The sequence below is a fragment of the Haliotis rufescens genome, unplaced genomic scaffold (assembly GCF_023055435.1).
Source record: "Haliotis rufescens isolate VD_foot unplaced genomic scaffold, xgHalRufe1.0.p SCAF_35, whole genome shotgun sequence".
In the NCBI taxonomy this organism is placed as follows: Eukaryota; Metazoa; Mollusca; class Gastropoda; order Lepetellida; family Haliotidae; genus Haliotis; species Haliotis rufescens.
Window position 1 is genome coordinate 2,176,305 of NW_025964057.1, and position 23,073 is coordinate 2,199,377.

A 23,073-nucleotide genomic window follows, 5' to 3' on the forward strand; every position below is an offset into this window, starting at 1 on the left:
TCGCCCACGTGGTCAGCATATTCCATCTCACTCAGGTGTTGGTTCAGGAGCTGGATCTTGAGGGACGCAATACGTGCATCGATTGCCTTGTACTTCTTTCTTCGTGAAGGTTCTGGCCACTGGTGAGAGAGTCTCAGGACTGCAACCTTTTTGAGTGACTGCTCTCGCTGAAATAGCTTCACTACCTCGTAGATGTTCGGGTGGCACTTCTTGACAAGTTTCTTTATCTTGTTGTGCCACCCTTCCAGGTGATTGTTGGTACGGTGGCCTTGGTTTTCGAAATGGTTCCAAATAACTGGCATGAAGGCCCCTTCTTGAACCAAACTGGTTGTCACGTAGTCCATGAAGGCAGTCACTTTAGGGCCAGCAGGAGAGTCAGCAATGGCATCAAGCCACACATCATCCACTTTGTCACGAGGTACTAGAGGGAGGGCAGCAGCTCTTTTCACCAGTTTCTTCACCTCCTCATCTTCCTTATAGTCCATCACCAGACCTTCTTTCTGCACCCTCCTCCAGATACATTGGGTGAAGTGAAAGAAACACCCTCTAACTAATGTCCCAGGAAATACACCACGCTTAGTAATTTAAATGTGGGACACTCATATAAAGGTATGGGTAATCGGATTAATTAATTACCCGCTAGAATAGGTGAAATGCACTCAGATGAAAATGTGGCTCTACCGGCAATAGCCATTTCTGAAATGTGGCTCTCCCGGCTAGACACCAAACACTGCTTAACCCAAACAGTAAATACTAACACTAAACACTGGACCCATGCCGGTCCCTCAGGCTGTGTATTGGGGTACATTTCCAGTATAAGCTTGCCTAACATGTAGATGCTAAGGCCGAAATAAATTAATAAAATCAGTTTAACTGATTTTTTAAAAACATGGGAGAAGGGAGACATTTTAGTTTTAACATTTTATTTGTTAGTATCGAACTATTTAAGGCATCTGTGTACAACTGCTGTCGAAGGGTGCGATTCACATGCATAATGCGTGTTCAGTGGGGCTACGTGTTTGGAGTTTTTCATCAGGTAAAGAAAGTAGGAACACTCATACATTTATTAGCGATATTTCTATTTCTAGGACCTTGGGGCAATAATATAAAGGTAACGCTGGGCATTATCATTTGACGAAGAAGGACAGTTGGAGAGACCAAGGGCTTCTGCAAATGATAATGCCCTGAAAAATAGCGTTACTGTGATTATAGCTAAAATGGATAGCATTTGTTATCAAATAAAATTAACAACAATAGCCGGCAATATCGGTTTTGAAACATTTACTGCAATCAACACACAACGAATGTCACTGACAAATATGGAAACGTCAAAGAACAAACCAGATGATGTCACTATTGAACGTCATATGACGTCAACTAACAACGGGCGTGATAATGGCCCGTCGTCAAGCAATATGAGGACGTTATCAAGTTTTATAAAATAGCTACGCGATAAGTCGGAAAGAAAAATGAAGAACGAAGCGTGGTTTATTTCACGATAAGACATATTTCTATCATGACGTCATTTCTGAGGATTCGAACATGCGCTCGCAACTTGATGGGCTGTATGTGAGAGGACCAGTTTTACTATTAAATGTCTCCTTTGATAGCAAATATAATTAAAAAGAAAATGAACTAGATCAATTTACGATAGTACGGAAATTCCAGGATTGTTATTAGTTGATTGGGATTTCATTCAAGAAGCGTAGACTTTTTTAACTTTGGACCTTAAGTTATGCCCTGGATAACAACCTTCTATCACGCTATAAAATCTAGTGTTTTAGTAAAAGGTGTTGCTTCAGATTTTTTTAATAGTAACATGAGGATGTAGACAAGGTGATCCTTTATCTATTTATATATTCTTGTTATTCTTGAATTTTGGCAATCAGCGATGTTTCCTATATTGTGTTACAAGTACGTCTCGTTGTTCAGCATTCAGCAATTTTTCTATATAGTGTTATCAGTGCGTCTAGTTGTTCAGCAATCAGCGATGTTTCCTACATAGTGTTATAAATACGTCTAGTTGTTCAGCAATCAGCGATGTTTCCTACATAGTTTTATAAATGCGTGTAGTTGTTCGGCATTCAGCAATGTTTCCTACATAGTGTTATCAGTGCGTCTAGTTGTTCAGCAATCAGCGATGTTTCCTATATTGTGTTATAAGTATGTCTAGTTGTTCAAAACTCAGCATATTTTCTATATAGTGTTATCAGTGCGTCTAGTTGTTCAAACATCAGCAAGTTTCCAATATCATGCAATATCCACGTCTAGGTGTTCAGCAAAAGGCAATGTTTCCTATATTGTTTTATTAGTGCGTCTAGTTGTTCAACAATCAGCAAATGTTTTCCGATATTCGTGGGTTCGGGGCTATGAAATGATGGATATTTATCGTTTATCAATCGGCAATTACATACAGACAATGATAAATAGAACCAATAAACCACCACATCCTTGTCGGGCGTCAAACCCATGTCGCCGCTAGTATGTATTCTCGCCTACCCAGTTCATGGCTTTCAGCAACGGCGACAAACCCATTAATCACAACTGATAAGGCCTGTATATCTGTGAAACCCATTTACCCTTTACCAGTATGTATGAAGTCCATTTACTTGCAACATAAAAGCCCAAATCAGCAATATAGGACAGGTGTGAAAATGAATTATGTGCTGGTGTCAAACCCAAGCATTCGGATCATACTAAAACCCATTTGTGTTCGGAGCATGACATAGCGAGCGCTCGGCACTGGACATCATGGCAGCCGCGCGCTAGGAACCCTGGTCCTTTTTGTGACTGTTCTCTCTTCAACCCACAGCTGGCTCATCAGAAGCGTCCACGATACAAAGAAGTAAGTTTCTTCAGGGGCATCACTCGGTACAACTTGTTGTATAATTAGTTGTATCGTGTGAATTCACCTTACAGCCTTATGAGATATGTTGTAATATATATTTGTAAGAGATAATAGTTTCTAGTTATAGTTGTATGATAATAATGAACAAAGTAGGAACACATTACAACCGGTAGTGAACCATGACAGTAGATGTCATGACTGCCAACGAGCTTGAAGGACGATAGGGGTAAGATGGGAGATTTCAAAGTTGACGTTTTTGGGATCAGTAGTGTGTAATCCGGCTACGATTTGTCAAACATTAACTTTTATATATACTCTTCAAAATAAAAAACTTGACATAGATGTAAAACAACTTTTTGCCAAATATATAAAATAATTACATTAAATGAGAACCAAAAAAGGCAAACAGAAAGATGATGTGTCTATAATTCGCGAAAACCCATGCAAAGCACATAAACGTAGCGTTTGGGGATCAATTTTACAGCGTCATCCAAACGCAACCGCCTGTAAAAAACGTGCAGCACAGGATCCTGCATTTAGGCATGCAGGCCCCCCTGCTGAATGGGTATAAAAATCCACATCAACGGCTGTTCATACAGTCCTTATAACGGCAGTAGAGGCGTTGACAGAATGCCAAGACTGAATGCAGCTCAACGGAACAACGCCATTGGGAGATTACAAGCTGGAGCAACTCAGCAAGTGGCCAGGCACTTTGGCGTATCCAGACAGACAATCTCCGCACTGTGGACCCGATACAACAACACCAACAGAGTTGACGACAGACCAAGGTCAGAAAGACCAAGGGTGACAACCCAAGCACAAGATCGATACATCCGGCTGCGACACCTCCGAGACCGCACTACCATAGCCAAGTCTACAACCACACAGATCCCTGGGGTACGCAGAATATCAGATCAAACGTTACGCAACAGACTGAGGGAGGCTGGACTTTTTGCACGAAGACCTGTTCGACGTCATGTATTGACCCCACGTCAATTGGCGGACCGTCTGCTTTGGTGCCAACTGAGGGTTAGATGGGCATGTGCAAGGTGGAGAAATGTACTGTTTACTAACGAGTCCCGTTTCCTACTCACACGTGCTGATGGGCGCGCACGTGTCCACAGACGTCGGGGTGAACGTTACGCCCCCAACTGTGTGCAGCAGGTTGTCCCATTTGGCGGCGGGAGTGTCATGGTATGGGCCGGAATTCATCACGGTGGTAGGACGCCTCTTGTGCATGTGGCAGGTGCATTGACAGGTGTGCGTTACAGAGACTTGATCCTACAGCCTTACGTTCTTCCTCACGTCAACGTTCATGGCGGACAGTTCCAGCTGGACAACGCTCGAAGGCATATTGCACGTGTTTTTCAGGACTTCTTACAGCACAACAACATCCAGACATTATCTTGGTCAGCCCGGTCACCAGATTTGTCCCCGATTGAGCATCTGTGGGACGAGTTGGATCGACGCGTTCGCAGAAGGAATCCACCGCCCCAAACACTTTCGGCGCTTCTTAATGCACTTCAGCATGAATGGCAGCACAGCCAACAGCGTGTTATTGACAACTTGATTGCATCTATGGGTCGTCGGTGTCAAGCGGTGATTGATGCACGTGGTGGGCACAACCGATACTGACATTTTTGTACCCCTGTGACATTAACTGTATCGTGTACGTGTGTCTGTCTAGGTGACACGATTAATGTTTTTGAACATTGTGTACATTGATCTTCAAACAGTGATCAGCTCCGCCAACGACCCGTGTCGGGTTATTCCGAACACTCTTATCGGGTTATTCCGAACTCTCTTATCGGGATATTCCGACGACTCTTGTCGGGCTATTCCGAACACTGAGGTTTCAAGTGATAAATTTAGCGCATCCCCCTTTTGGATCGATCCGCCACTGCGTTTATGTGCGTTGGCCAGCTACAATTCACCAGGCCCTTCCCTCTCAAAAATAACTTCGACCAATTTACGACGTCATCAAATTGTGAGCGTATGTTCAAATCTCTAGAAATGACGTCATGATAGAACAGTGGTTTAAAACATATCAACCACGCTTCGTTTTTCATTGTCCTTTGCGATTTATCGCGTTGCTATCTTTTATGAATTGGCAGTAAGAGATAACCATTTTAACACACTGTGTAATAACACAGCGCGTGCTTATGACCCGTGAAGATCTGGGGTAGAATAGGTCTATAGGTTGCTAGGCTGACGTCATATGGCATTGTTTCGCTGGTGGGTCTTGCAAAAAAAATCCAAAAACTACGTCATAGTGTATTGTCTCTCGTCGGATACCAGAACTATTCACTAGTTTCATAAAATTGGTATTACACGGGAGCTCGTTTAGTATTCTCTATATATCTGTTGTACATTGACGTGCATTCTGGCTTTTAAACACTCCGTGTGTCCAACGTATTCTTCGGAGCTGTCAAGGTGAGACCTTACATGTGTATTTGAATTCGTTTTTCGTTTACAGTCGTAGACACTGTATTCTGTAGACAACACATGATTAGAATTTGGTGCATGTTTATTTCTCTTTTTAGTTACGATTTTGGCGTTTTTTATCATTGTTACAACTGCTATAATTCGATGGAAGAAAATATACTTTTAGATGTTCACTTTCTTTAAAATGAATACTGCTGATTCCATGCACAGTAAAAATAGAATTTTGGCTAGTTTGACGTCATAATATACCGACGTTATAACTGTGATCCTTTCTTCCTGAAGATAAAACTGAAACATGTAGGAGAACAATGAGTATCGATTCATTATTGCGTGAATGTCTACGTGCTATGTGCTACTGTACACTAGTGACTCTCAGGTCTTCACATTATCTCACACGCACACACGCACGCACACATACACACACACGGACACATATACATAAACACACATACACATTGACACACACGGACACGCGCGAGCACACACAGACAGACACATACACGCGCGCGCGCACACAGAGACACGGACACACACAGACACACGGAAACACACACGCGCACACCCATACACACACACGGACGCACACGCGCACACACACACACGGACACACACAGAAACACGCACACACACGCGCGCACACACACACGGACACACACAGAAACACAGACACACGGACACACACACGGACACGCGCGCACACAGACACACACGGACACACACAGAAACACGGACACACACACAGACACGCACACACACGGACACACGCGCGCACACACACAGACACATATACATAAACGCTTGCAACACCGAATTCACTGTCAGGTGAGCGCTGCATAAAACCACGGGGCAATATGTAGTAACGTTGCGATCACTATATGGGATCGCCCATTTTGCAATGTTCTCTCCATTTGTATCAGAAACACATCTGCAACTTGCAATATGTCTGAAATAATTTGTCTAAGAAGTTAGGGCGATAGGAGCGCACTTCCTAACACTCATGGTGCCTGGCCGTCAGCTGGCTTTGCATACGGCTGGAAGGACGTCGCGGTTTCAAGAACGTATACATTGTATCACAGGTGTTACACCATTCTAATTTATGCGCACAGTGAAACCAAATTGAAAAACATGCAACTTGAGTCGATTGTCTTTCCAAGAGTATCTCTGCAGCAAATCCAAAAGATAAATGCACCGCCCTGCTGTCGGTAAACCTACCGATATTGTAAGTTTACTACTTTTCTACATTAATCGTACTATGGCAGCACCAGAATGTGTTAAATAAAACCAACCAACCAACCAATCCTCAGTGATAGAAACAACTTCGGGGTGAAATGACATCGGAAAGTTTCAAAGGAAAATAAATAATTAATGGTGATCGCTCAATATCGGACATCATTATTATTTCTAAATAATTAATAAGATTATACTAACGTACTATTACCAAAGAATAAGTACACGTAGATTCGGTCAATAGCGTTGAAATGTTTTCATTGGTAGAAAATCTATTCTACAAACCTATTTTCGATCACCCGTAACTCGGTTGTCATGCGATTCAAGAATCGCTTCGTTTTGAAATCACACAGACCACTTATACTTCCGAGGTGTTGTAAATGGTTTGAATGTAAGTCATAAGAAAGCTTGAAACTTTAAATTATCGGACACTTGATTGTTGAATTTGAAAGCTAAAGAAGTGTAGAGTAGGCTATGTCTAATACAAGGAAACGATCACTCGCTTGTGAAAGAAGGCAATTTCATTGTTTTTACAGTACAATTATAAATAATATCTAGATTAAATGAAAGTGAAAAATACGAAAATGTGAAATACTAAAAAAGCTTAATGTATATACCTATTATAACTTGTATTATAACCTTTTTCGAAATACACACACAAATGCATTCACTTTGATCTTAGGCAAGATTTATATTTTTACAAATTCATATTAAAATAGATGACAAAAAATATTGTATATATGACATACGTATGTGAATGGTCGAACTATTTGATAATTTAAATAATGCAGTGTACAAAAAAAGATAATGAATACAAATTAAAACATCAAAACGAAATCATTTTTACAATGAATATATTTTGTCATTTAGAAAGCAATTATCCATATTGTGTGTGGTTACTATTACATTGTTATAACATAGAGATTAATATGTGTGCCTGAAATATTAAAACAGCTGTTTAATCTTGCACACATTTTGACAATTTTCTCACTTCATTCCATTCCCTTACTCAACTATATGTACATTAGTGTCTTGGAATATCGGGCCCTAAAACCGATATTTATATAACCAATTTGTCAACATAACATTTTTTTCAAAACTGCACCAAATTCTAACGCAGTTGGTCAAAGCGATAAAACGGTCACATTTACTCGTCGGTCAATGTAGAATCTTCCCAATCGTGATGCACTAGATCTACGTTCCTGTTAAGATGGGTTCAGTCAAAGAGAATATGATTATTTAGAAACTGAAACTACGTGTGTCCATTATACGACCACAACCAACATTAGATCAGCTGTTTGACGTGACGTCAAACCACGCGCATCTTTACAATCATGTACCATGTACAGTAGACACAAAGAAAATACTGCAAAAGGAAAAACAAATCGAAATCGAATCGGGTTACGCATTGACACGGTAGTTTGATTCACAAATGTTTGTATCACTTGACCCCAACTTCTATTTTCATGAATCAAATATACTGCTGTATAAATAAATATAATATTCATAACAATACATACATATTCGTAAGAATACTGATTTTATGGAACACATAGTATGGTTGTTTATGCATGTCCTCTGGGCATCTTTGAAGTAAAACAAATCTTGAAAGTTCGCGAGTTGTATTTCACTGATGCTAGTTTCATCCGTGAACTTCTCCCTGGAGAAATGAAAATAAGACATACCCAGTATGTGCTTCTTATTGTTATAGAGTCACGATTTCTGTGGGATATCCTTTAGGTTAACACTACCCACCAGGACAAGAAATACATGCGTTGTATCGGAATAATAAAAAAACCCAGAGAGATTGCATCAAACATATTGAACAAACATCCTTTAGCTGGCTGTGTGTGAGATGGGAACCCGGAGCATGTGACAATGGCGCATCCAAGGATGTCCCGCAGCTGAGACGTGGTTTATGCAACGCTCCCCGACAGCAAAGTCGATCATTTGGGAGTGAGTGAGTGAGTGAGTGAGTGAGTAAATTTGGTTTAACGCCGCTTTTAACGGTATTCCAGTTATATCGCGGCGTGTCAGCTTATGTGGGAGGAAAGCCCGAAGTGATGCAGGTCTCAGACGTTTACCACTTCGGTGAAACCCACGAGCACGGGTATGGTGCTGACAAACCTAGAAACATAATCGTGGCGAACCAGGATTCGAACCCACAATCATAGGTTTCTGGCGTGCCCAAGGGTGGCAACTCTGCACAGCGAATTGCGGCGCCTTAGACGACTGGGCCCCCGTGCCCCCTGATCACTTGGGAAGGGATGTGGGATGAACCAACCAACCTAGATTGTAAACCGACTTTATATATCTTAAGAACACCGATCGCGAAGATTAAACATTAATCGTTTTCTTTTAGCATCCGAAGTGGAACATTCATTCATGGACTGAATGATTTTCAAACAGCATGTGATCCCACTGTACATAATCGACAAGGTGTTCACCCCATTAGACGCTATATATTTCATACGTTGTATTTGTAGTTAATGGGAAACCACCCTCATTCTATATACATTAACTGCCCGTGACAAGCAAAGGTCACGGTCATTGCGATAGCTTGTAAAAACCCTGCTGGTGTTTCAACAGAAATATACGAGACAGGTGTGTTGTTTTGGGAGCCAACGACTGTAACGCGTAACATTTTGTATGGAATGATTGTTAACTTTCATCAGTGGTGTTTGCTACCATCTGCTGTTCGAGTTTTGTAAATTCAAGTTGAAACCACTCGTTTTTGTGTTCAGGGATGATACAACAGGCCCAAATTGTAGAATCGCTTTCTTCAACATGCCATCTTTTGGCCACCATAGTAACTTCGGTAAACTCCGACCCTGACTTAATTTCTGTCGAAAGTTAAGATAAGATAAGTTAAGACAGCTTCGTGAAAAGACCACCTGGGATATTGCGCAAAACAACATTCCCTCACAACCGCATGTTGTTCGTTGTTTCTGTTGTTTCCTTGTTTCTTTTGTTTACTTGTTTTATTGTTTCGTTGTTTCTGTTGTATTGTTTCATTGTTTCTGTTGTTGCATTGTTTCGTTGTTTCAGTTGTTTCTGTTGTTTCGTTTCAGTTGTTTCTGCAAGGCTGTCAACAACCACAACTACGGACAAGTCTTTAAAGACTTTGGCTCCATCCAACACTGCCGGCGTCTTGTCCACTGTCCGTTTTGAAATCACACAGACCACTTATACTTCCGAGGTGTTGTAAATGGTTTGAATGTAAGTCATAAGAAAGCTTGAAACTTTAAATTATCGGACACTTGATTGTTGAATTTGAAAGCTAAAGAAGTGTAGAGTAGGCTATGTCTAATACAAGGAAACGATCACTCGCTTGTGAAAGAAGGCAATTTCATTGTTTTTACAGTACAATTATAAATAATATCTAGATTAAATGAAAGTGAAAAATACGAAAATGGGAAATACTAAAAAAGCTTAATGTATATACCTATTATAACTTGTATTATAACCTTTTTCGAAATACACACACAAATGCATTCACTTTGATCTTAGGCAAGATTTATATTTTTACAAATTCATATTAAAATAGATGACAAAAAATATTGTATATATGACATACGTATGTGAATGGTCGAACTATTTGATAATTTAAATAATGCAGTGTACAAAAAAAGATAATGAATACAAATTAAAACATCAAAACGAAATCATTTTTACAATGAATATATTTTGTCATTTAGAAAGCAATTATCCATATTGTGTGTGGTTACTATTACATTGTTATAACATAGAGATTAATATGTGTGCCTGAAATATTAAAACAGCTGTTTAATCTTGCACACATTTTGACAATTTTCTCACTTCATTCCATTCCCTTACTCAACTATATGTACATTAGTGTCTTGGAATATCGGGCCTTAAAACCGATATTTATATAACCAATTTGTCAACATAACATCTTTTTCAAAACTGCACCAAATTCTAACGCAGTTGGTCAAAGCGATAAAACGGTCACATTTACTCGTCGGTCAATGTAGAATCTTCCCAATCGTGATGCACTAGATCTACGTTCCTGTTAAGATGGGTTCAGTCAAGGAGAATATGATTATTTAGAAACTGAAACTACGTGTGTCCATTATACGACCACAACCAACATTAGATCAGCTGTTTGACGTGACGTCAAACCACGCGCATCTTTACAATCATGTACCATGTACAGTAGACACAAAGAAAATACTGCAAAAGGAAAAACAAATCGAAATCGAATCGGGTTACGCATTGACACGGTAGTTTGATTCACAAATGTTTGTATCACTTGACCCCAACTTCTATTTTCATGAATCAAATATACTGCTGTATAAATAAATATAATATTCATAACAATACATAAATATTCGTAAGAATACTGATTTTATGGAACACATAGTATGGTTGTTTATGCATGTCCTCTGGGCATCTTTGAAGTAAAACAAATCTTGAAAGTTCGCGAGTTGTATTTCACTGATGCTAGTTTCATCCGTGAACTTCTCCCTGGAGAAATGAAAATAAGACATACCCAGTATGTGCTTCTTATTGTTATAGAGTCACGATTTCTGTGGGATATCCTTTAGGTTAACACTACCCACCAGGACAAGAAATACATGCGTTGTATCGGAATAATAAAAAAACCCAGAGAGATTGCATCAAACATATTGAACAAACATCCTTTAGCTGGCTGTGTGTGAGATGGGAACCCGGAGCATGTGACAATGGCGCATCCAAGGATGTCCCGCAGCTGAGACGTGGTTTATGCAACGCTCCCCGACAGCAAAGTCGATCATTTGGGAGTGAGTGAGTGAGTGAGTGAGTGAGTGAGTAAATTTGGTTTAACGCCGCTTTTAACGGTATTCCAGTTATATCGCGGCGTGTCAGCTTATGTGGGAGGAAAGCCCGAAGTGATGCAGGTCTCAGACGTTTACCACTTCGGTGAAACCCACGAGCACGGGTATGGTGCTGACAAACCTAGAAACATAATCGTGGCGAACCAGGATTCGAACCCACAATCATAGGTTTCTGGCGTGCCCAAGGGTGGCAACTCTGCACAGCGAATTGCGGCGCCTTAGACGACTGGGCCCCCGTGCCCCCTGATCACTTGGGAAGGGATGTGGGATGAACCAACCAACCTAGATTGTAAACCGACTTTATATATCTTAAGAACACCGATCGCGAAGATTAAACATTAATCGTTTTCTTTTAGCATCCGAAGTGGAACATTCATTCATGGACTGAATGATTTTCAAACAGCATGTGATCCCACTGTACATAATCGACAAGGTGTTCACCCCATTAGACGCTATATATTTCATACGTTGTATTCGTAGTTAATGGGAAACCACCCTCATTCTATATACATTAACTGCCCGTGACAAGCAAAGGTCACGGTCATTGCGATAGCTTGTAAAAACCCTGCTGGTGTTTCAACAGAAATATACGAGACAGGTGTGTTGTTTTGGGAGCCAACGACTGTAACGCGTAACATTTTGTATGGAATGATTGTTAACTTTCATCAGTGGTGTTTGCTACCATCTGCTGTTCGAGTTTTGTAAATTCAAGTTGAAACCACTCGTTTTTGTGTTCAGGGATGATACAACAGGCCCAAATTGTAGAATCGCTTTCTTCAACATGCCATCTTTTGGCCACCATAGTAACTTCGGTAAACTCCGACCCTGACTTAATTTCTGTCGAAAGTTAAGATAAGATAAGTTAAGACAGCTTCGTGAAAAGACCACCTGGGATATTGCGCAAAACAACATTCCCTCACAACCGCATGTTGTTCGTTGTTTCTGTTGTTTCCTTGTTTCTTTTGTTTACTTGTTTTATTGTTTCGTTGTTTCTGTTGTATTGTTTCATTGTTTCTGTTGTTGCATTGTTTCGTTGTTTCAGTTGTTTCTGTTGTTTCGTTTCAGTTGTTTCTGCAAGGCTGTCAACAACCACAACTACGGACAAGTCTTTAAAGACTTTGGCTCCATCCAACACTGCCGGCGTCTTGTCCACTGTCCGTTTTGAAATCACACAGACCACTTATACTTCCGAGGTGTTGTAAATGGTTTGAATGTAAGTCATAAGAAAGCTTGAAACTTTAAATTATCGGACACTTGATTGTTGAATTTGAAAGCTAAAGAAGTGTAGAGTAGGCTATGTCTAATACAAGGAAACGATCACTCGCTTGTGAAAGAAGGCAATTTCATTGTTTTTACAGTACAATTATAAATAATATCTAGATTAAATGAAAGTGAAAAATACGAAAATGTGAAATACTAAAAAAGCTTAATGTATATACCTATTATAACTTGTATTATAACCTTTTTCGAAATACACACACAAATGCATTCACTTTGATCTTAGGCAAGATTTATATTTTTACAAATTCATATTAAAATAGATGACAAAAAATATTGTATATATGACATACGTATGTGAATGGTCGAACTATTTGATAATTTAAATAATGCAGTGTACAAAAAAAGATAATGAATACAAATTAAAACATCAAAACGAAATCATTTTTACAATGAATATATTTTGTCATTTAGAAAGCAATTATCCATATTGTGTGTGGTTACTATTACATTGTTATAACATAGAGATTAATATGTGTGCCTGAAATATTAAAACAGCTGTTTAATCTTGCACACATTTTGACAATTTTCTCACTTCATTCCATTCCCTTACTCAACTATATGTACATTAGTGTCTTGGAATATCGGGCCTTAAAACCGATATTTATATAACCAATTTGTCAACATAACATCTTTTTCAAAACTGCACCAAATTCTAACGCAGTTGGTCAAAGCGATAAAACGGTCACATTTACTCGTCGGTCAATGTAGAATCTTCCCAATCGTGATGCACTAGATCTACGTTCCTGTTAAGATGGGTTCAGTCAAGGAGAATATGATTATTTAGAAACTGAAACTACGTGTGTCCATTATACGACCACAACCAACATTAGATCAGCTGTTTGACGTGACGTCAAACCACGCGCATCTTTACAATCATGTACCATGTACAGTAGACACAAAGAAAATACTGCAAAAGGAAAAACAAATCGAAATCGAATCGGGTTACGCATTGACACGGTAGTTTGATTCACAAATGTTTGTATCACTTGACCCCAACTTCTATTTTCATGAATCAAATATACTGCTGTATAAATAAATATAATATTCATAACAATACATAAATATTCGTAAGAATACTGATTTTATGGAACACATAGTATGGTTGTTTATGCATGTCCTCTGGGCATCTTTGAAGTAAAACAAATCTTGAAAGTTCGCGAGTTGTATTTCACTGATGCTAGTTTCATCCGTGAACTTCTCCCTGGAGAAATGAAAATAAGACATACCCAGTATGTGCTTCTTATTGTTATAGAGTCACGATTTCTGTGGGATATCCTTTAGGTTAACACTACCCACCAGGACAAGAAATACATGCGTTGTATCGGAATAATAAAAAAACCCAGAGAGATTGCATCAAACATATTGAACAAACATCCTTTAGCTGGCTGTGTGTGAGATGGGAACCCGGAGCATGTGACAATGGCGCATCCAAGGATGTCCCGCAGCTGAGACGTGGTTTATGCAACGCTCCCCGACAGCAAAGTCGATCATTTGGGAGTGAGTGAGTGAGTGAGTGAGTGAGTGAGTGAGTAAATTTGGTTTAACGCCGCTTTTAACGGTATTCCAGTTATATCGCGGCGTGTCAGCTTATGTGGGAGGAAAGCCCGAAGTGATGCAGGTCTCAGACGTTTACCACTTCGGTGAAACCCACGAGCACGGGTATGGTGCTGACAAACCTAGAAACATAATCGTGGCGAACCAGGATTCGAACCCACAATCATAGGTTTCTGGCGTGCCCAAGGGTGGCAACTCTGCACAGCGAATTGCGGCGCCTTAGACGACTGGGCCCCCGTGCCCCCTGATCACTTGGGAAGGGATGTGGGATGAACCAACCAACCTAGATTGTAAACCGACTTTATATATCTTAAGAACACCGATCGCGAAGATTAAACATTAATCGTTTTCTTTTAGCATCCGAAGTGGAACATTCATTCATGGACTGAATGATTTTCAAACAGCATGTGATCCCACTGTACATAATCGACAAGGTGTTCACCCCATTAGACGCTATATATTTCATACGTTGTATTCGTAGTTAATGGGAAACCACCCTCATTCTATATACATTAACTGCCCGTGACAAGCAAAGGTCACGGTCATTGCGATAGCTTGTAAAAACCCTGCTGGTGTTTCAACAGAAATATACGAGACAGGTGTGTTGTTTTGGGAGCCAACGACTGTAACGCGTAACATTTTGTATGGAATGATTGTTAACTTTCATCAGTGGTGTTTGCTACCATCTGCTGTTCGAGTTTTGTAAATTCAAGTTGAAACCACTCGTTTTTGTGTTCAGGGATGATACAACAGGCCCAAATTGTAGAATCGCTTTCTTCAACATGCCATCTTTTGGCCACCATAGTAACTTCGGTAAACTCCGACCCTGACTTAATTTCTGTCGAAAGTTAAGATAAGATAAGTTAAGACAGCTTCGTGAAAAGACCACCTGGGATATTGCGCAAAACAACATTCCCTCACAACCGCATGTTGTTCGTTGTTTCTGTTGTTTCCTTGTTTCTTTTGTTTACTTGTTTTATTGTTTCGTTGTTTCTGTTGTATTGTTTCATTGTTTCTGTTGTTGCATTGTTTCGTTGTTTCAGTTGTTTCTGTTGTTTCGTTTCAGTTGTTTCTGCAAGGCTGTCAACAACCACAACTACGGACAAGTCTTTAAAGACTTTGGCTCCATCCAACACTGCCGGCGTCTTGTCCACTGTCCGTTTTGAAATCACACAGACCACTTATACTTCCGAGGTGTTGTAAATGGTTTGAATGTAAGTCATAAGAAAGCTTGAAACTTTAAATTATCGGACACTTGATTGTTGAATTTGAAAGCTAAAGAAGTGTAGAGTAGGCTATGTCTAATACAAGGAAACGATCACTCGCTTGTGAAAGAAGGCAATTTCATTGTTTTTACAGTACAATTATAAATAATATCTAGATTAAATGAAAGTGAAAAATACGAAAATGTGAAATACTAAAAAAGCTTAATGTATATACCTATTATAACTTGTATTATAACCTTTTTCGAAATACACACACAAATGCATTCACTTTGATCTTAGGCAAGATTTATATTTTTACAAATTCATATTAAAATAGATGACAAAAAATATTGTATATATGACATACGTATGTGAATGGTCGAACTATTTGATAATTTAAATAATGCAGTGTACAAAAAAAGATAATGAATACAAATTAAAACATCAAAACGAAATCATTTTTACAATGAATATATTTTGTCATTTAGAAAGCAATTATCCATATTGTGTGTGGTTACTATTACATTGTTATAACATAGAGATTAATATGTGTGCCTGAAATATTAAAACAGCTGTTTAATCTTGCACACATTTTGACAATTTTCTCACTTCATTCCATTCCCTTACTCAACTATATGTACATTAGTGTCTTGGAATATCGGGCCTTAAAACCGATATTTATATAACCAATTTGTCAACATAACATCTTTTTCAAAACTGCACCAAATTCTAACGCAGTTGGTCAAAGCGATAAAACGGTCACATTTACTCGTCGGTCAATGTAGAATCTTCCCAATCGTGATGCACTAGATCTACGTTCCTGTTAAGATGGGTTCAGTCAAGGAGAATATGATTATTTAGAAACTGAAACTACGTGTGTCCATTATACGACCACAACCAACATTAGATCAGCTGTTTGACGTGACGTCAAACCACGCGCATCTTTACAATCATGTACCATGTACAGTAGACACAAAGAAAATACTGCAAAAGGAAAAACAAATCGAAATCGAATCGGGTTACGCATTGACACGGTAGTTTGATTCACAAATGTTTGTATCACTTGACCCCAACTTCTATTTTCATGAATCAAATATACTGCTGTATAAATAAATATAATATTCATAACAATACATACATATTCGTAAGAATACTGATTTTATGGAACACATAGTATGGTTGTTTATGCATGTCCTCTGGGCATCTTTGAAGTAAAACAAATCTTGAAAGTTCGCGAGTTGTATTTCACTGATGCTAGTTTCATCCGTGAACTTCTCCCTGGAGAAATGAAAATAAGACATACCCAGTATGTGCTTCTTATTGTTATAGAGTCACGATTTCTGTGGGATATCCTTTAGGTTAACACTACCCACCAGGACAAGAAATACATGCGTTGTATCGGAATAATAAAAAAACCCAGAGAGATTGCATCAAACATATTGAACAAACATCCTTTAGCTGGCTGTGTGTGAGATGGGAACCCGGAGCATGTGACAATGGCGCATCCAAGGATGTCCCGCAGCTGAGACGTGGTTTATGCAACGCTCCCCGACAGCAAAGTCGATCATTTGGGAGTGAGTGAGTGAGTGAGTGAGTGAGTGAGTAAATTTGGTTTAACGCCGCTTTTAACGGTATTCCAGTTATATCGCGGCGTGTCAGCTTATGTGGGAGGAAAGCCCGAAGTGATGCAGGTCTCAGACGTTTACCACTTCGGTGAAACCCACGAGCACGGGTATGGTGCTGACAAACCTAGAAACATAATCGTGGCGAACCAGGATTCGAACCCACAATCATAGGTTTCTGGCGTGCCCAAGGGTGGCAACTCTGCACAGCGAATTGCGGCGCCTTAGACGACTGGGCCCCGTGCCCCCTGATCACTTGGGAAGGGATGTGGGATGAACCAACCAACCTAGATTGTAAACCGACTTTATATATCTTAAGAACACCGATCGCGAAGATTAAACATTAATCGTTTTCTTTTAGCATCCGAAGTGGAACATTCATTCATGGACTGAATGATTTTCAAACAGCATGTGATCCCACTGTACATAATCGACAAGGTGTTCACCCCATTAGACGCTATATATTTCATACGTTGTATTCGTAGTTAATGGGAAACCACCCTCATTCTATATACATTAACTGCCCGTGACAAGCAAAGGTCACGGTCATTGCGATAGCTTGTAAAAACCCTGCTGGTGTTTCAACAGAAATATACGAGACAGGTGTGTTGTTTTGGGAGCCAACGACTGTAACGCGTAACATTTTGTATGGAATGATTGTTAACTTTCATCAGTGGTGTTTGCTACCATCTGCTGTTCGAGTTTTGTAAATTCAAGTTGAAACCACTCGTTTTTGTGTTCAGGGATGATACAACAGGCCCAAATTGTAGAATCGCTTTCTTCAACATGCCATCTTTTGGCCACCATAGTAACTTCGGTAAACTCCGACCCTGACTTAATTTCTGTCGAAAGTTAAGATAAGATAAGTTAAGACAGCTTCGTGAAAAGACCACCTGGGATATTGCGCAAAACAACATTCCCTCACAACCGCATGTTGTTCGTTGTTTCTGTTGTTTCCTTGTTTCTTTTGTTTACTTGTTTTATTGTTTCGTTGTTTCTGTTGTATTGTTTCGTTGCTTCTGTTGTTTCGTTGTTTCTATTGCTGCATTGTTCCGTTGTTTCTGTTGTATTGTTTCATTGTTTCTGTTGTTGCATTGTTTCTATTGCTGCATTGTTTCGTTGTTGCTGTTGTTTCCTTGTTTCTTTTGTTTACTTGTTTTATTGTTTCGTTTTTTGTGTTGCATTGTTTTGTTGTTTCTGTTGCATTGTTGCGTTGTTTCTGTTGCATTGTTTCGTTGCTTCGTTGTTTCTGTTGCATTGTTTCGTTGTTTCTGTTGTTGCATTGTTTCGTTGTTTCTGTTGTATTGTTTCATTGTTTCTGTTGTTGCATTGTTTCGTTGTTTCAGTTGTTTCTTTTGTTTCGTTTCAGTTGTTTCTGCAAGGCTGTCAACAACCACAACTACGGACAAGTCTTTAAAGACTTTGGCTCCATCCAACACTGCCGGCGTCTTGTCCACTGTCCGTGCAGAGCCCGGGAACTCATCACATGTGGTACGGAGTGTGACCGGAAGGTCAAGGAGTGGGCGTGTGACCACGGGTGTGGTGGACTTCCGGCCGGTACAAAGGTCCGGGCATCCTACAAAGCCAGCGTGTGTAACACCGGCACTGCATCAGACGTCTACGTATGTGGCCAACAAAACAACTGTCATCGTGGCTGACTGAACTAGATGATAATGCGTCCGTTGTCGCAAAATACGGCTGATGACGTCTAAAAACTAAGAAATAAAATCCTAAACTGTATCCCTTTTCCATTTTTTGAACAGAATGCATTTCAGAAGGGTTGAGATGAAATCACATCTGTCGAGGAAACTATCTTTTTTTAAAGGGACGTCGGTTCACGTGTTATATTTCAAAAGGGGAAGTCGGTGATGTCGAGCCTACTGATCACTCCCACCATCCACAACCTCATCTGCCTATCAAATCTAAAACACAAGACCGCCTCCGTGGTCTAGTGGTAGAGCGTCCCCGGCTGCGTAATACATAAAGACGTTAAAAGATGGTACTTTTTGTTACCCTGTCTGGCGCTCGGCATTTAGGGGCTAAAACAAGGACTGAAGGGCTCGGAGTCAGTGTACTGTGTCTGAGTGGGATATTCATGTTAAACCCACGTGCACGGGCATGGTTTCTCAGTGAGCTAGCACTATAAATCGGCATCAGTCACACGCACGCACGCACACACACACACACACACACGCACGCACGCACGCACGCACGCACACACACACACACACGTGCATGCACGTTGCTATATAAGTGCAATAATCTTGGACACGACGTTAAACCCCATTTCAACTCACCTCAAAAACACACCTATATCAAACGCACAAGACAGGCAAAGAACTGAACACGATTACTCTTATTCCCGAAGTACTGGAAATGTGCCTCAACACGCCAACCACACAAACAGTAACATACGTCCCGTGAAGAATAGGACTTCAGCAACCCATGCTTGCCATAAAAGGCGACTGTGCTTGTCGTAAGAGGTGGCTTTGAGATCGAATCCATATGACAGTCTGGATCCCATGTTGTGATGCGGCAATGTAAAAATCACATTCCACAAGCGAACTCTTGGTATCATCACTGTTTGATGGGGATTCATAAACACATACTCATGATATAGTCGGAGTCGTACAATCGGTTCTTCTTTCAGCGGAGATTTCGTATGGATATGGAAAGGGCTTTCTCGCGTTTGTTTACCGATAAGGTTTCACATATGCAACAAAAGTCTTTATCATGCAGTTTAAAGCCGTATTGTTCATACGTTAACATTGGTTGTGCTGCTTCACACAATGAAGGAATAATTGTACCTCTAAGATTAACATACTTGGAAACCAATAATGTTAATGCAATCGTTTCAAAATGTGTAAGACCCGTGAAGATCTGGGGTAGAATAGGTCTCCAGACTCGATTATTTACAGGCCGGCGTCATATAGCTGGAATATTGCTGAGTGCGGCGTTAAACAACAAACAAACAAACAAACAAACAAACAAAAAACCATTATAACTCCCAGTCACAGTCATCGTGTAAAGGTGTCAGTTACTCTCTAACAAGGTTATAACATTATAACGACCAGACACGGTCAACATGTAAATAAAAGCGACAAAACCCTTTCCATATTCATAAGCAGAGTCGATTGTACGATTCCGACGATTTCATGATCATGTGCTTGTGAACTATTATGTAATAGAGACGATGCCAGGTGTTCGCGAAAAGATGAGCACATCCTTCCCCATCCGTGGCACCAATCACAAACACATGCAAAGACAAATCAATTGTTCACCTGAAGCAAATTACGGGAACATGTAAAATATGGAAATGCACCGGACATAAGATTGATCCTTGATCAGTCAAATTTAGAAATGTCCTCCACATGTCTACCATAAAACCTTTTGAAAGCTTTACTGAGGCCTTAAATGTTGTAACCATGATCAGACAACATCTAAGCAAGTCGTTTGACTCTCTTTGTAATTTGATAAAAAGAGCATGCTCCATTATACTTCAGACTTGCACGCTTCCTTCGCCGTGTCAAAGTTATTTTTGGGACAAGGCCGATGGCTAACTTTCTTCTTCAACAATCCCATTGATATCATCCTTGCACGGTTTGTTTTGAGATACGCGGTGAACAGCTGCCTATATCTTGTTAGTATGATCAACACTGAATGTGACTCCAAATCTCTCTGTATGTCGAGTGTCCAACCTGTGCCAAGTGTCTGTGTCACCCATGATGCCATCCACATGACGCGTCATCTGCAAGTTTACACTACCTTCCTCGCCAGTGACTGATAGTTGGATAAACAAGGCATTGTGGACATACAAGAGACGGGCAGGTGTGATCATCGCTTAACGCCGCACCCAGAAAAACCTACGGTGGCCCATAAGGGACATGGAGTCTGTTTTTCAAATTTTTTATGTTTCACTTACTTTTATCGTAACCTTTAGCAAATTAACACAATTTGTCATACAAATATGTAATAAATCATGTTTAAAAACAACCGAAAACATGGAAAATGGACTTTCAAGTAGCTATTGAGTCGCGGAAATGTGAAGCGAAAATGTCAAAAACTAAAATGGAAATGTCAAAAACAAAAACGAAAATGTCAAAAACCAAAACGAAAATGTCAAAAACTTTTAGTTTTTGACATTTTCGTTTTGGTTTTTGACAAAACTATTTCAACCGCGGTGGAAATATTATCACCGCGGTGGAAATAGTTTTCTGTATGTTCATTTTAGTTTTTGACATTTTCTTTTTTGTTTTTTGACATTTTCATTTTAGTTTTTGACATTTTCGTTTTTGTTTTTTGACATTTTCATTTTAGTTTTTGACATTTTCGTTTCACTTTTCTGCGATTCAATATCTTCTTTACACATGATTTATCACATATTTGTAAGACAAATAGTGTTAATTTGCAAAAGGTAACGACAAAAGTAAGTGAAATATCAAAGTTTGGAAAAACAGACTCCATGTCCCGTATGGGCCACCGTAAAAACCAGTGATGCTGCAGAATAAATCAGCCGTACGTAAACTAATGAACAATGGAAACTACACCTCTCACTTGATTTGCTCATGTTTGTTTTAATTTGAAAATATCTTAAGTTAGCGATATTAGTGAGTGAGTGAGTGAGTGAGTGAGTTTGGTTTGACGCCGATTTTAACATTATTACAGTCATATCCCAGCGTGTCAGCTTTATGTGGGAGGAAAGCCCGAAGTGATGCAAGTCTCAGACGTTTACCACTTCGGTGAAGCCCAAGAGCACGGGTATGGTGCTGACAAACCTAGAAACAAGTTAGCGATATTAAATCGAAGATATGAACTGCACTGACGCTTAGTCAGCACTCAAAGAATACTTCTACATGGTTTGTTTTATTCTTTAAATTATAATTTGATTTATATATTTTAATAATTATCCTTTCTTAGACATCTTATCTTTGTGCTTCTTTCGGCACAAATTTACAACATTTCAAACAAGGTAGGGGTCCCCAGCCTTCATTGAACCAACTCATTTTAGACAAAACTACCCAGTCACAGATTGTTTTTTTCTAACTGTTGCAGGAATGGGTAATGGTTCAATAGACATTAATCAAATTTACCAACAGTTCTTTCATTTTTCAATTACATAAAAAACAAACTCGGTATACTTTCTTTTCCCCCTCAGTATACCATTCAGTCCACAGTGCTTTCATCCTCGCGTGTCGGTTTCCCCGCTTCTCTGTCAGAGCCCACTCTTCCATTGACTATCAATAAAATGTTATTTTTACAAATATTCAAATTAAATATTTAAAGTTTTATACCATGATTCGTGCCTCTATTTACTCTTGTTAGAGGTATATCATTTTGCAATTGTTCTATATCTTTAGAATATTCGCACAAGTCCTGTGGTATGACGTCAGCACCATGTATGTCATCAGCGTCGTCATCCACAGCATCAAATACTACACCAGTTGCTGCTTTAAACTATTTGATATTTCACTATCAATTAATTCAATTGTTTCTTCTCTAAAACAGGGAGCGTTTTAAGGTGGAAAGGAAATATAATCTAAGCCACAAAGACAAAAACGGTACACCCATTTTAGCAAATTATAAAACAGCATAATAGAGTAACAATAGCAATATCATGATAATATTATAATATAGGCACACGGATGAACCACTCGTGTAATATGCCGCTACTCTCCGTGGAGAGTTACGTCCCTTGGCCGTGCCAGGGGCCTATGACTTACGGTCGAACACAGATTCGACCTGATTATTGTTTGTCAGCAGCAAACCCGTTCCACCAAAGGGAAGGGCAATAAGTGATAATATTAATTATTACTTCATGTCGGAAATTATACATAGTCTCATCTGATACATCTCCAGCTGACGCCTACAGGGAAGAAGTTGTGGTAGGCTTCAGCTTTCACTCACACTGTCCTTGTATCCATTTCAGGAAATATTGTGGGTTTGAGTGTAACTGATTTTGACCGTGATTGTTACTGTGCCAAATGACAACTAATGACCAACATTTTACATTTCCCCCACCCCCACTGCCCGTCACAACCCGCCTGTCACACTAC

At 39.7% G+C, this 23,073-nt stretch overlaps 1 long non-coding RNA gene across 1 annotated transcript; it reads left to right on the top strand.

Moving 5' to 3' along the window:
- The first annotated feature begins 2,645 nt into the window (after positions 1-2,645).
- LOC125372098 lies at positions 2,646-18,750 on the top strand. Its single transcript, XR_007217970.1, has 5 exons — positions 2,646-2,845; positions 9,592-9,739; positions 12,424-12,571; positions 15,260-15,407; positions 18,390-18,750. It is a non-coding gene; the product is annotated as an uncharacterized LOC125372098 (long non-coding RNA).
- The last annotated feature ends 4,323 nt before the right edge of the window (positions 18,751-23,073 follow it).